Here is a 14,525-nt window from a genome sequence, read left to right as displayed (position 1 = left end):
CTAATCTCCGAAACTGAAAATAGAAAACTGAAAATTGAAAATAGAAACGTGTACATCCCCCTCCTCATTTTTTATTTTTAATAGAAGGGCATTTTTTTGTAGCCTTTAAGAAGTTTATTTCTTTTTAATAAAAGTTCCTGGTAGCAGTGTTCTGAAGCAAAATTAAAATTTAAATAACTGAAAAGTGCATAGAGTGTGGCAGGCAAGAAATGCAAGATTATTTAGTACATGTTAAACAACCAAAAGAAAGAACACTTGAATACATTATTTGGAATGCCCTTGGGGCTTTTTAAGCACGTGTCTCCTCCCTTCTCTCCCCCCAGACCCCCCTCCGCCCCCCCTCTGCCCCCCGCCTGCCCCTGCTAGGTTTGTAGGGAGTGGAGGGGGAGCGATGGTCAAAACCAAAAGGTGGCATTTGGTTTTGAACTGGAGTCTGCTCTGCGCACTGTTGGCAGCATTTCCTTCAAAGTGTGGTATGTATATGTATCGTGGATGCAGTTGTTGTTTAAAATAGAAAATGAAAGTTTTTCTTATATCTCCTAACTTAAATGTTTGCTCTCATTAGGAGCTGCCATGAAACTTATTATGTAAGAAGTCATGCTTGCACTAAGATTGTTTATTAAATGCCTCTTGGGCATTACTTTCCCAACAAAGGTCCATCTAGTCAAGGCTATGGTTTTTCCAGTAGTCATGTATGGATGTGAGAGTTGGACTATAAAGAAATCTGAGCGTCAAAGAATTGATGCTTTTGAACTGTGGTGTTGGAGAAGACTCTTGAGAGTCCCTTGGACTGCAAGGAGATCCAACCAGTCCATCCTAAAGGAGATCAGTCCTGAATATTCATTGGAAGAACTGATGTTGAAGTTGAGACTTCAATACTTTGACCACCTGATGCAAGAACTGACTCATTTGAAAAGACCTTGATGCTGGGAAAGATTGAGGGTGGGAGGAGAAGGGGACAACAGAGGATGAGATGGTTGGCTGGCATCACCAACTCAAGGGACATGAGTTTGAGTAAACTCTGGGAGTTGGTGATGGACAGGGAGGCCTGGCTTGCTGCAGTTCATGGGGTCCCGAAGAGTCGGACACAGCTGAGCGACTGAACTGAACTAGGTCTATGAATACTAGGAAACAGTGTTTACCTGAACAGTAAGCATTGGGGTTGAGTGTATTCTCAAAGACACAATACTGTCACTAATTTTGGTGTAAATTCTTTGCATTGGCTATGATACTTGTTCATATCATTCTCACATTTGTCAGAGCCGTTAATATGTTGAGAATAGTGGCTTTCTTCTTAGTCACTTGCTTAATTTAGCAAATATACTTAAAGCATTTTCTACCTGTATTTTAAATTTTCTCTAACGTGAATACACGGAGCAGAACTAATCTTTGAATATTTGCTGTATCTATTATGTTAAGACATTTTTCTTTTATACACTGAGAATGATAAGAAAAGTAGGTTATAATTAGACCCTAATGTAAGTTAACCTAGAAATGGTAGTCAGGATCAAAAGTAATGTTAACAGCAGTCAGAAGAGTTAATAATTTCAGTACACCCTTTCCTGGGCTTCAGTGTCTGCAATCTTAGTTCAGTGTCTGCAGTACTTAGCAAACAAAGTAAGTTGCCTTTGCTCAGTTAGAACTTTTCAAATTTCTGGTCCCCACCAACCACTTTGTATTTTAAAGTGCTGTTGTGGTGGAGTTGAGGGATAAAGAAAGAGATGAGCTATTTTTCTTTTTAGTTATGTTGCCCTCCATCTGATTGTTTCAGGTTGCTGTATATTCAGAAACTAGACAACTGACTTCAGTAGTTAATGATGTGTCAGCAAATTGTCATCTGTAAGTTTCTAGGCCGCCTTTTTGCTTCTAGGAAAAGACAACAAAAAGGAATGGGGGCCAGTAAGAAGAAGGTCCTGGACTTAGTATTTTCTAAGAACTAGTAAGACTGACTTTTAGTAGTAATTGTGAAAATAGAAATGCTTTTCAACAGTTACTAAAGTGATAGTGATTATTTTGGGTAGAAATATATTATCATATGTGGGAGGAGTAGATTCAGCATTAAGATGTCAGACTCCACTGGATTTTCTGGGATATGTTCATGTTATGTATACTTTCCTACTGGTGTGATTCATTTTACCTGTAATAGTTTTAATTAAAATACAGAGAATCTTACTTTTTAATGTGATAGGGCCTCTGACTGTATTTGAGTTTTTAAGAATATGTACAGTTTTAAAAGCCCGTAAAAAGGCCGTAGATTAAAGAAATGTCTCCTGGCCCTTCTAACTTAAAAAAAAAAACACACAATTAAGAGCCAGGTAGAAAATACTTCATAAAACCCGTCAAATGGCTGGGTCAGTTTCTCTTGAATTCCTACATCTATTTGCAGGAGAAGTACATAAAACAAACACAGTTTGGTGAACAATTATAGAGCAAACATCCACGGAACTACTACTTTGGTTAAGAAATATAACACAACCCCTCAGATCTTCCTGATCACAACTCCCTTGCATTCCCCCTAGAAATACCTAGTATTCTGACTGTTCATGAAGCTTTATCTTGTATAATTTTACCAGCTGCATTATTAATTTGATTTTATCTATCTTTGAACTTTATAAATGTAATGACAGTTACGTTTTCTTTGTTTTGCTTCTTTTAGTCAGCTTTATATTTCTGAGGTTCATCCTGTGTAGCTCATTCATTTTTTAACTGCTGTATCCTATTGTGTGAATATCACATTTTATTTACTCATTCTATCCTCAGTGGGCTATTGAATTGTTTCCAGTTTTTATGTTTAATGTCTCGGTTTTTAAAAGCACTGTATATGTCAAAATGTTTTGTATCCTGAAGTTGGCTGTATAGGACCTTTCCTCAAGATATGAATACCATAGAGATTAGATACCATTCTGTGTTTAGAGCTAGTACTTGAGCTTACTCAGAGGAAGGCATTTCCCTACTCTGATATATTTATGGTGAGTTTGATGTTGCTTCTTTCAGAATTTTTGAAACTTTTCCCTTGATATTCAAATGTTTCTTTAGTTTTTCCAAGTTATTTGACTATCATACAGATAAAAGTAAGGAAAATTATGGGTTAAATCGGGCTGACTAAATATAGTGTGTATTTATTTATTGCTTTGCATTTTCAGTAACATTTTCTTGTTACATTTAAGCTGTGGTCAGAAGGTGTCTCTTGACTTTCTGAAGCACTGTATTTTTAACTAACTTTAACTTGTGTTATCCTCATAGCTCCGTTGTAAAGAATCTGTCTGCAGTGCTGGAGACCTGGGTTCGTTCCTTGGGTTGAGAAGGTCTTGTCCCCTGGAGAAGGAAATGGCAGCCCACTCCAGTATTCTCGCTTGGAGAATCCCACAGACAGAGGAGCCTGGCAGGCTACAATCCTTTGGGTCGCAAGAGTCGGACACACCTTAGCAACAAGAGAGAGAGAGAACCTGTAGTATAAGTATATGTAGGCAGTAGTCAGACCTGATTCATGCTAGATTAGTGTCTTGGGCATTTTAGGTTTCTTACTTGAATGGATGATTGATTGCTTTTGTGACCCAAGTGTTTATTACAACTATCTTTAAAAGGAATCATAAAGTACATAAATAACTTTGCAGCCCTCATTGTTAGAGATTTTTGTAAATTTAGGTGATTTTTCAGTATATTTGAAAATCATTCCAGAAAAGAAAGCAGTCATGGGAAAAGCAGTTTGGAAATGATGCTGTTTTAAAACCCTATAAAAATGCCCCAGATTAAACAAAGTTCTCCTGGCCCTTCCTACTTAAAAGGAAAAAAAAAAAAAAAATTTGAGCCAAGTAGAAAATACTTCGTAAAACCCATCAAATGACTGAAACAGTTTCTCTTGAATTTCTACATCTATTTTTCTCTAGGTAGTATAGTATAGTATAGTAACAAATAATGTAATTATAAATTATAGCCCTTATTTATTTGAAATATTTTAGGCTGCACTGTTGATTAATGTATTTTGTGATAACACGTGGTAATTTGTGTCTTTTACTGGAATGCCAGGGTTGGAAAAGGCATGATGTGTATTTCTAGTCCTTTTCTTGAATGTGTAAACTTTGATTCTTACTAATTAAGTTGTTTTGCAGTATTACTTTAATGCAGTACACAGCCTAAAATGCCTTTTGGAATTTTGATGTTTTCTTGGTGGTTCATTTAAACTTTTTGCACAAGCACCTTTTAAAGTTAACATGTAAAATTGTTGAGCATATTCCGTTTTTCATATTAACTACTCTGTCTACATTACTACCTAACTTCAGGCTTTCATTACCATCTCTTGCTGGAATTGTGGTAGCCTTTTAACAGGTTTTTTGCCCAAGTCTTTCCTTTTTAGTCCATTCTTCCCTCCAAAGTGATACCTTTGAAAAAAAAACAAAACTTGAAGTCTCAGAGTGTCACTTTCCTACTTTAAAACCCTTGTCTGGCACCTCTACCCGCAGAGTAAAGCCCGTGTCTCCCTGTCCTGTGACACTTAGAAATTTGGCTCAGGTGTGTGGTTTCCACCTTATTTCTTCTTCCTTTTCCTGTGCATATTGTATAGTATGAGATAGTTTATAGAGCTCCTTAAAAATTTGTTGGAGTCCTTTACACGCCATACCTTGCATGGTGGTTTCCTTAGGCTCAGCTGTAGCTCTTACCTTTTTCTGCCTGGCGGGCTCTTACCCATCCTTCAGCACAGCGCAGGCCCGAGCCTCTGTAAAGCCTTTTCTCTGCCCGCCCGGTAGTCCCCTTTGCGTTAGCTCCGCAACCCGCGCACCTTCAGTTTATCCCGTGGTATTGCTGATGGGATTCCCAGGCGGCGCTAGGGGTAAAGAATCTTCCTGCAATACAGGAGATCTGGGTTCAGTCCCTGGGTCTGGAAGATCCCCTGGAGAAGGCTTGGCAACCCACTTAAGTATTCTTGCCTGGAGAATTCCGTGGACAGAAGAGCCTGGCGGGCTGCAGTCCATGGGGTCCCAGTGAGTCGGACACGACTGAGCGACTAACACACACATTGCTAATGTGGCTTTCTTACCTACTCTGAGCTGCTTGAAGGCAAGGACTATGTCCTGATTTAAAGCCAGCTGTCAACTTTTACCTTTGTGCCTGGAAATTGAGAAAGGTGCTCAGGAAATAACAGGCGGAAGTCATCTGGAACTGGAGAGTTGGGATTCACTCTGTAATGATGTTTGAAAATCTTTTCACATCCTTCTATTTTTAGTGTATTATGGATGATTTGAGCCCATTTGGTCACTCATCTTTTATGTTCCAGGATCTGTAGACTGTGTTATCCTTTCTGATTTGTAGGTAGTCAAGATATTTACAGAACCATCACAATAATATGAAATCCCTCCATAGGACTTTATCATCTTCTTTGAACTAGGTGTAAAATCAATTCCTGATGTGATGCTAAATGTTTTATATTTTAAGTAATATGTTTTTAATTCAGAGTACGGAACCCCAAATAAGCTTCATAAATAACACTTGTAAACTCTTCCCTAGGGCTTTTGTGATTCGTTGTTTAGTCCAGTAGAGAAGCGGCTGAAATGGGAAGTTTAGTGTTCATTTTCTTCATTGATGACTTCCTGTGTTTAATAGTAGGATTAGTCTGTAATTGTGTTCTCTTTTCTACTGTCAGTAAAGTTTATTGTATTAAAATGCTGAGTAAAATCCATGACCCTTTCCTGGATACTAATGGAAGTAGCTGATAGTGTGAGGTGATGGAAACATTTTATTTCTAAACACTTTTCAGTTTGCATTTGATTTCTGTTACTCGAGGGGACTGATCCTTCACAGCTGTTAGAAAATGTAAGTGGGTTCCTCTCCTGCTGTGCAGATCTTTCCTTGTTTGGGAACTTTTGATGGCACAGTAGGGGCTTTTAAAAGTGTCACAAATGTAAGGCAATTTATACTGCAGTAAGCGTAGAATTTTGTTGTTGCTGTTTATGGCAGAAAATGGAAAGTTAAAAGTAAATGGAGGAGGAAGGCTACTGAGCATGGTGTGCTCGTGAAAGCAGCTCTTTTTCGAATTAATAATGCCAGCCTCTCCTGGTCACCTGGCCTTTCTCTCAGTTTTCCTCTCCCATTTCTTCTCCGGATTTTCTTATTGGTGAATTGAAAAATAAAAGCAGAACAGATTGATGGATCACAGACAAGAAGGAGCACACATTTTGACTTGATTAATACTGAGGTTAAAATATGTGGGAGAGGGATGCTGTCAGCAATGCAGTGGTGAAAGCAGTCTATTGAGTGGTCCGTGTTTTGAACTGAAGGGTGTACTTATTACAGAAATAGTTCTCCGAGTACTCTGTGAGGCCCAGTTGTTAGCACATTGCTGAGAAAAAGAACGCACTCTGTGGTTGAAGAAGATGCCTCTTCAGTACGTGAGGCTTTTACCACTTAGTGTGGAGATGACAGCCATCACATTGGAATACTAACCTTAGCAGCAGATGAGATCCTGAAGCATGTACACATTTCACCAGATGTTCCATTTCTCTTTAGGGCAAACTTCTGGTTAATTTCTTATATCAGTCACTCTTCAAGAAATCAGAATCTGAAGTTCATTTTATGCAGACTGTGGCTGTTTATAAATAAGAGAAGAGGCACAGGCATTTATAACCTGTAAGACTGGGTGATTCGCATAATATCAAATGAATTGTCCTACAGCCACATTTTATACTTTTGTCATCGATACTGTGTGTGTATATTCTGCATGAAAAGGTTTGGGAAATACATATTTCAAGAACATATTTCTTATGAAATAAACAGTAGTGTTCTTTGTTGGTTGTGCAACAACTATTTATGATTTACATATTCCTTCCCAAAGAGTATCTGAAGCAGATACGAGTTTCTTGCTAATTTGACAATTTAAAACATTTTATAATTGAACAAATTGTGGATATTCTTAATCATAACATCTACAGGATGTTGATTTATAAACACTATAAAATGTTTTCATGCTATGCATACTTCCTGTAGTGTATGCTTACAGTTCAAAAGAATTATTTTCTTATCTATTTCCTTCAATCTTTGAATTTTAGCACTGGTCATAATTCTGAGTCTGGAAAAGATTTCATGATATTCCAAATTTCTGTGTTTTTCCTTCCCATTCATAATGGTTTAGCAGTTTTATGTTAATGTTAGGAGTGTTAGCTTTGTAAAAATAGTGGTTGTGTTGAGGAATGCATCATCTTGTTTCTTTGGAATAATATGAATATAATAGCTGCAAGGTAATTAAAAATGAGTATTAATTGAAGAAAGAGAGGAATCTGGCATCTTCTCTTTTGGAAACCTTGCTTTATTCGTGTCCATTCTACATCTTCACTTTAGTGGGGGATCCAGCAGGGACAGTTTTATAGTGTATTTAAGAAGATACACTCTGTTTCTTCCGACTTTAAATCAAATATTTTGGAAAAAGCCCTCATGTCTGCAGGACTTCCATCTGGTGAGAACTTGATCCTTTCTGCCCAGTTTCATCTTGGCTCTCTCCAGTGGTTGTAGCATAATAGCTTCTCTTTGAGATTAAAACACAGAACAAAGACAGGCTCTTTTTATTAATAGTTAAGTGAAAGGCTACAGATTTGTGAATAGTCCTTTTTCCAGATAGAGAATTATTAGAGACAGATCTTATTTTCTTCTTTAAAACTACATTCTAAAGTTGTGCTACCGTAATGGACGGTTCTTAAACTTTCCTTGTCTGTAAAATGGGGATAATAATACCTACACCAAAGAACTGTTGAGGTTATTATCATAAATACATGTGAGTTGTGTAGGCTACTAATAAATGTAGACTATTATTATTCATCTTGTGACTTCGGAAAAATAAAGATGGCCAAAATTAAAACAATTCAATGTATGTAAGCTGCTTGGGTTGTATAATCATTGAGCACTGTTTTGACCAGAGCATTTACCGAACAGCATCTTTGTGATAACCAGAGATTTTATTTTTTGCTTCTGCCCAATTTTGGTATTGTTTCCTTACAGTTCTTTTTGTGAATATTAATGTCAGCCTTTTTTAATAAAAGATTTTTATGATTTAAATAAACATTTTTGCTTTTGTCATACATCCCTATCCACACACACCATTTCCAAATTGAGAAATTTAAATAGACCTTGTTATGGACTTAATGTCTCTGTGCCTCCAGAGTCCATATGTTGAAACCCTAACCCCCATTGTGATGGTACTTAGAGATGGGGCCTTGGGAGGTAATGGGTTAGATGAAACCATGAGGGTGGGGCTCCGGTCTGATAGGATTAGAGTCCTTCTAGGAGCTTGCTCTCCTTCTCTCTTTACCATGTGAAGGCCCAGGGAGAAGGCTGGCAAGCCAGGAGCAGAGCCCTCACCAGGAATTGAATGAGCCAACACTTTGATCTTGGAACCCCCCGCTTTCAGAACCGCGAAGAAGTAAACTTCTGTGGTATTTTGTTATGGCAGCCTGAGCAGACTACCATACAAGGGACACTCACAATTGGAGAAGTTATGTAAGAAAGTAGGCTGATCTTTGATACTAGAGATAAATTCAGTATTTAGGGCATTGTGACAATGTCTGGTGTATGGCCCTATCTGTTCTTAATCCTGATAGGAGAGCAGATGTGTATTGAAATTTTTGTTTTATGACACCATCTGTAAGATGTTACTGTTTGTGGATGGTAGGTGTTCTGAGATGTTTTTGACCTTAAACAATCATGTGAGTGTAGTTGATTTTCTCTGAACAGGCAGTTAGTGTACTAGTCATAATTCAGTGTCAGTTGATTACCATCTAAGCAGAGGTCCCGGGAAAAGTTTGTGCATCACAACCATAGCAAACAGCATATCAACGTTTCGTTTTTATATATTCTCTTGATTAGGTTGTTGAATCGAAGTAGCTGGCAGTTGGACGCTAAGACTTATCTCCAAGAAATCAAACATTTCCTGCTCAAGTGGCTTCATGCCACCCTGCAGGTCTTTAATAAAATTCCATTTTAATTTTGTAGGGAAGGTAAATTTATTAGGTATAGACCAAGCACTTAGAATAATGTTTGCTATTTACTTATTGCAAGTGAATTAGCCAGAGTATGCATCATCTGCCCTCTTAAATGTGACCTGTAAAGTGTTTTGTGAGGGCATTTGATCCATGGTGCTTCTGAAGACAGGGATGTCTTTTTTAAAAGAGTTTTTTCATTTGGTTTTGAGAAGTCCTGGAGAAAGGACTGTAATATTACTTGATCTATAGAACAGTAAAGTAGAAGAGAGATACTTAGGGAGAAAGAAGTAAAGTAAAGCTTTTTCTGCTTTTGTGGCAGTAGAAGCAAATAAAATGAATGTTTGGTAAATACTTTTGGTAACTAAGTTTTTTTATGGCCTCAAATGAGACACTTCTGACCGCTGTGCTTTGACCCCATTGTGGAGCTTCCTTTTCCCAGTGATGTGCTTGAGGAAGCAGTCTTCTCATCTTTCCATTGCTTTCCTACTCAACAGCCTTCAGCTGATTTTGAGTTTTGCTGAGAGCTTAGTGTGACCTGATCCCTTCAGTGTCATGGACAATTCTGTAGCAAATGGACCCTACTTTTATGCTCTTTGATCTGAATATAGCCTTTGACATTATGAATTTGTCTCGTGGACCCTCTGCTGCAGTTCCATAGTAGGAACATCTGGTTTACTTCTTGAAATGCTTCTGTTACTGAACTCCTCAAAATCTTGCATCTCTTTTTTGCCTTTTCTCTTCCTATCTTATCTATGTCTTTAAACTTAACTATCACTTTTGTGAGCATGCAAATTTTGTTATGAATTAGAGAACAGAATGTACTCTATTTGAACTTTCGGCCCTTGCTAAGTTTTTCTTGTTTTAAGTACACTCTTTGAATTATAAAAAAATTAATAGAACAGTATTTCAGAGAATTTGGAAAAGGGGAAAAATTATCCATCTTATATCTTTAACACAGTGATGGTTAATAATTTGGTGATTTCCTTCCAAGGTTTTAAAATGTGTTTAACATTTTTAATTTTAGAGTGTTTTTACCTTTTTTATCTTTCATATTATATTACATTAAATTCGCAACCCAGGGATTGAACTCAGGTCTCCGGCATTGCAGGCGGATTCTTTACTGTGTGGGCCACCAGGGAAGCCCCTGAATACTGAGTGGATAGCCTATCCCTTCTCCAGGGGGGTCTTCCCAATGGAGGAATCAAACTGGGTCTCCTGCATTGCAGGTGGATTCTTTACCAGCTGAGCTACCAGGAAAGCCCTTTTAATCTTTCATATGTAATATAATATGAATATTATTCATATGTAATATAATATAAATTATTGTATTATTGAATGATTTTCCCCATTGTTGTTTAAGCTGTATTGCTTTCCAAAGAATTATTTCCAAATATAATGAATCTTGTTGCTAACGATGGACGAGAGTCCCATCTATGAGAGCAGCATTCAAAGTAGCATTTCTTCTTCTTCTTTTTTTAAGTGACACAAGCAGAAGTCGCACTATTGCAGAGAACCTTGTGAAAGTGACTGCAAAGTTAATGACAAATGCTGTGTTTGGAGAGAAGGTGGAGGAGCTATATCCTTCTCTAGAAGGATGACTGCTAGTTAATATTGTGTACTTTCAATTGTATAGAATATGCAGAAGGACTTCCTGTTATATGTGCATGTTAGTGGATACTCAGCTTCACTGTTGATGTGCACAAATGCATTCAGTCTTAGTATATATGTTACTCTTGTATGAAGGAAAAGTGCCAGGTGATTTTATTGCTTATCATGGGAAATTCATGATTAAAGAGAAGAGAGTTTTTACTTTAACTATTTTATGAGTTATATAGGCCAGGAAATGTATATTAGGGTACTGATAGAATACAATTGTATTTTTGACAAGAAAAGAGCATTGCTGCCACAATGCCTGCCCACACACTGCTTTATTTACAGGTAACAGGTTCATTGGCTTTGCATCTGAACTTCTATGAAATTGGGTGTCTTTTAATCCATGGTGTCTTGTAATTAAAATTGCCAGCTCTCTTTCTTATGCTTAGTTTTAGACTTGATAAAATAATGCTATTAAGCTTTCCAGCCTTAATTTAGTATGGAAGGAAATAATGAAAATAATAAAATTTCAGTCTTTCAATATTTATCTTTATGTTCAATGAAAAATGTGGGACAGGAGATTAACTCTGACCCTGCTTTTCTAACCTGCCTGTAAGGAGAAAGATGCCTGCTGGAGTCTTTGCATAGATGCCTTCTCTATAACTGTATTAAGTGCCAATAAAAACTATTTCCATTTCTTCTTCAAATAATTTGCTAAGTGGCATGTTTTAGCTAAACATCCAATACCATGAGAAGCCTTACAGTATTAATTTTGAGTAAAAATATCACACTTTTAAACATTGAGATTATGATACTGGGATGAGTAAAGTGTTCCTACTTTACTGAGCCTTGATAGTTCTGTTTTATTAAAGGAAGAAATTGAAGAGATAGCCAGGCCTATTTTAACAACTACATCTATAGCTCTGGAACTTGGTGAAATCAAGGATTAGAATTTAGTCTGTTACATTCATTCATAAATGTAGGATCATCTGACAGCAAAAATGCTGGCTACTTTTCCTGATGACCTACAAGTTTGATTAAGGAGCTGCTAATTTAGTAGAAAGAGAATGAGAAAAGAATTTCTTAGATATATAACCTATACTCCAAGTCATCCATCTCCAGGCTGTATATTTAAGATGCAAATCATCTCTGTCGCTGATATAAAGCAGTTTTGTTTTTAATTTTATTAAAGCTTTTATTTATGTAATTAAAATTAGGATAACGTTTTAAAAACTCAAAATCTGTGGTTTTTGTGAGTGCCAGTGTCCATTTAAATGTTCTACAAATGATTTCACGTGTGAGATTGTTTCAGTGCTTCTTAGTACGAACTGAAATTGTGTTGGGAGGAAAATCTAGTGTTTTTGACCCTCTCCTCCTTCCTCAGAGATCAGCCTGAGGCCCGTTTTCTTTGTGAGCAACCCACATATGCTCCGTAGTCTAGCACTCTTGTCGCGTCTTAAACTGTGATTCTTGTTACTTCTCCCCTTCTTCTGACCATTCTTGTTGTTAGGGTTTCTTGATTATATTTTTAGTGAAACTAACCCCCCTCCCATTTACCTCTGGAATATTAGCACCCAAAGGTACATTAGAGATAATTGATTCCACTTTAAAAACCTGGAAAAGGAACACATGAAATTTTATTCATGGAGGATTTTTAGCTGGTCCATGCCTTAACTCTTAAAATGTCAGATTTCTCACAAGGGTAATCATTGCCATTTTAGCACTGTTTACTGTGATCACTGTTACCATGTGATACGCATTAATCAAAATCATTTTTTTCATTTGAGGTAAATTAAAAATTAGATGATTTTTAAACTGTATTTTTAAGGGCAGTTTGGTTATTTGGAGGTTTTCGTCTGCCTCATTTTATTGTATATAATGGCAGAGCCATTCAGGTCTGCTGTTTTCTCAGGCTGCAACTATTCTTTCGCACTGTATTATTTTGCAAGGTAAGTAGCCAGGCCTTTGATTCCCAAGCTTGATTTCCTGGTGGTTATTAACAGAGCTAGTTTATTCATTTTAGAGGCCCAGAGAACTATATGGGATTACCCAGTTACTCTCTTTAGGGAACATTGAGCATTTGAGTAGACCCAGGAATGCTAGCTGTCCCCTGTGTCATATCCGCTCCTCTCTACTAGAATGTCGGCTGCGGGGACCTTTTCTGTCTATTTCACCCTGTTTCTGGACAAGCACATTGTAGATTGATACATACACTTGCAGTGTGAATATATGAAGGGACGAATTTGCTGTTCAAGAGTTTTCTTCCCCGAAATAGAAGAAAGCAGCATCTGTAAGCTGTTTGTATTGCCTTTATCTAACTATCATAGTCTTTTCTGCAAGGAATAGATACATATCCTTTGGGGATAAAAGAGGGCTTTTGTTGTTAAGGTGATATTGCCTGGTTTGAAAATGCTTTGAAACATTGCAAATACTCTGATTAAACTTATTAGCTTTGTAAGTAGGTATTGTTTGATCTGCCTTTGGCATATTTTCTAAAGCCTCGGCACAAGCTGCTGGCTCTGTATCTGGATACTGCAGTGAGGGACAGTTTTTTGTTTTGTTTTCTTTTTTTTGGTGGTTTGAGCGAGGGGTGAACAATCAAGTTCAGGGAAAGTAAAACAAAGATAGCCTTTCCCTAGATAGTTATTTATACTTCCCTAGATATTTATTTATTTATAGTTGTGCAGTTTATTTCTATCAGTGTAGCCCATAGAGGTTAATTCTATTTCAAACATCTGGCAGGATCCTGCCTGCCAATTGTGAAAGAGAATTATTTGGTCTGTTTTGTAGCCTTCCAGCATCTTTCTGTAATAATTTTTTTTTTTTGCCTCTCAATGATTTTTATTTCCCACCTGTACTCTCTATTTCATCTTCCCTCTAATCTGAGAGGCCTACCATAGAAAACCATCTTCAGGAGCCTCGGATTACATAGTGACGTATGATTAGAGCAGCCTCAGTAATGGCTTCTAGAGGTTTCCTTGTGAAAGCTGCCAAGGACAACAGGATCACTGGGCTGCTTGAGGAAGGTTTTCAGTGTGTGCGACTCCAGAACTGTATTCCAGGGTATGTTCGTAACATAGTAGAATACAGTTTGTGCTGTTTATTTTTAGAATGTAACACCTGGTAGGTAAACGCGAGTATTTTCTCCTGTCCACCCTGGGAATTACTAATCTGAATTGCAGAGTAGTCTGGATGAAGCCTCTGTCCTGCTTTTCCCATGATGGACTTGCTGGTCTTGGTAGGAGATGGGTAAGAGTGACCATCTGTTGCGCATCCTGCTGAAAGCTGGTGTTTTCTCGGGAACTTGGGCCTGTCATTTCTACTTTTTCTGGTGGTGTGTCTTTGGTGATCTGTTTGGCTGCCCCTGAACCGGAACTGATTACTACTTCTCATCTTGTCTCTCCCCGCCCCCGCCCCCCATCCCCTCCACTGCACGCTTAGAGGGGTGGAAGCTCTCTGAGAGCCAGGATTCAGTTTGTCTCCTTCTCCACTGTATCTCAGTGCTTGTTACTCTTTGTTGGATCTCAGCCCCTTTGAGAATTTAGTGAAAGCTTTACACCCTCTTTCCACAAAAGCATATATTCTTATGGTTTTGGGAAAAGGAGATTGTAACAGGGAAGTAACATGGCCTCATTGAAAACAAGCCATGAGAATCAAACCTCAGATTTATTTGTGGTGGCTATGAGGGTTTCTGCTTGGTCATGTTCTCAGCATATACCTCATTATCCCTTACCATGTAAAAATAAGTTTCGATGAAGCTGAGCATATAGGGAGTTGGTGATGGACAGGTGTGCTGTGTGCAGCCTGGTGTGCTGCAGTCCATGGGGTCGCAAAGAGTTGGACACAACTAAGTGCCTAAACTGAACTGAACTGAGCATGTAGGCAAAGAGATGGGGGCAAGAAAGGGTTGGATAGAGGGTATGGTTATAAGTGCTTCTGTTTTGTTGATGTAACTAATCTGTAGAAAAT

The 14,525-nt window shown here is 37.8% G+C and overlaps 1 protein-coding gene across 1 annotated transcript in view; it reads left to right on the top strand.

The window, feature by feature from the left end:
* Nucleotides 1-14,525, top strand: part of EIF3H (eukaryotic translation initiation factor 3 subunit H) — a 92,997-nt gene that overhangs the window by 52,112 nt on the left and 26,360 nt on the right. The gene's annotated exons all lie outside the window — the stretch shown is intronic.

This window comes from Muntiacus reevesi, chromosome 12, assembly GCF_963930625.1.
Source record: "Muntiacus reevesi chromosome 12, mMunRee1.1, whole genome shotgun sequence".
Lineage (NCBI taxonomy): Eukaryota > Metazoa > Chordata > Mammalia > Artiodactyla > Cervidae > Muntiacus > Muntiacus reevesi.
Note: the sequence above shows the minus strand (reverse complement) of the source record. Positions and strands in the feature narration are given on the sequence as shown.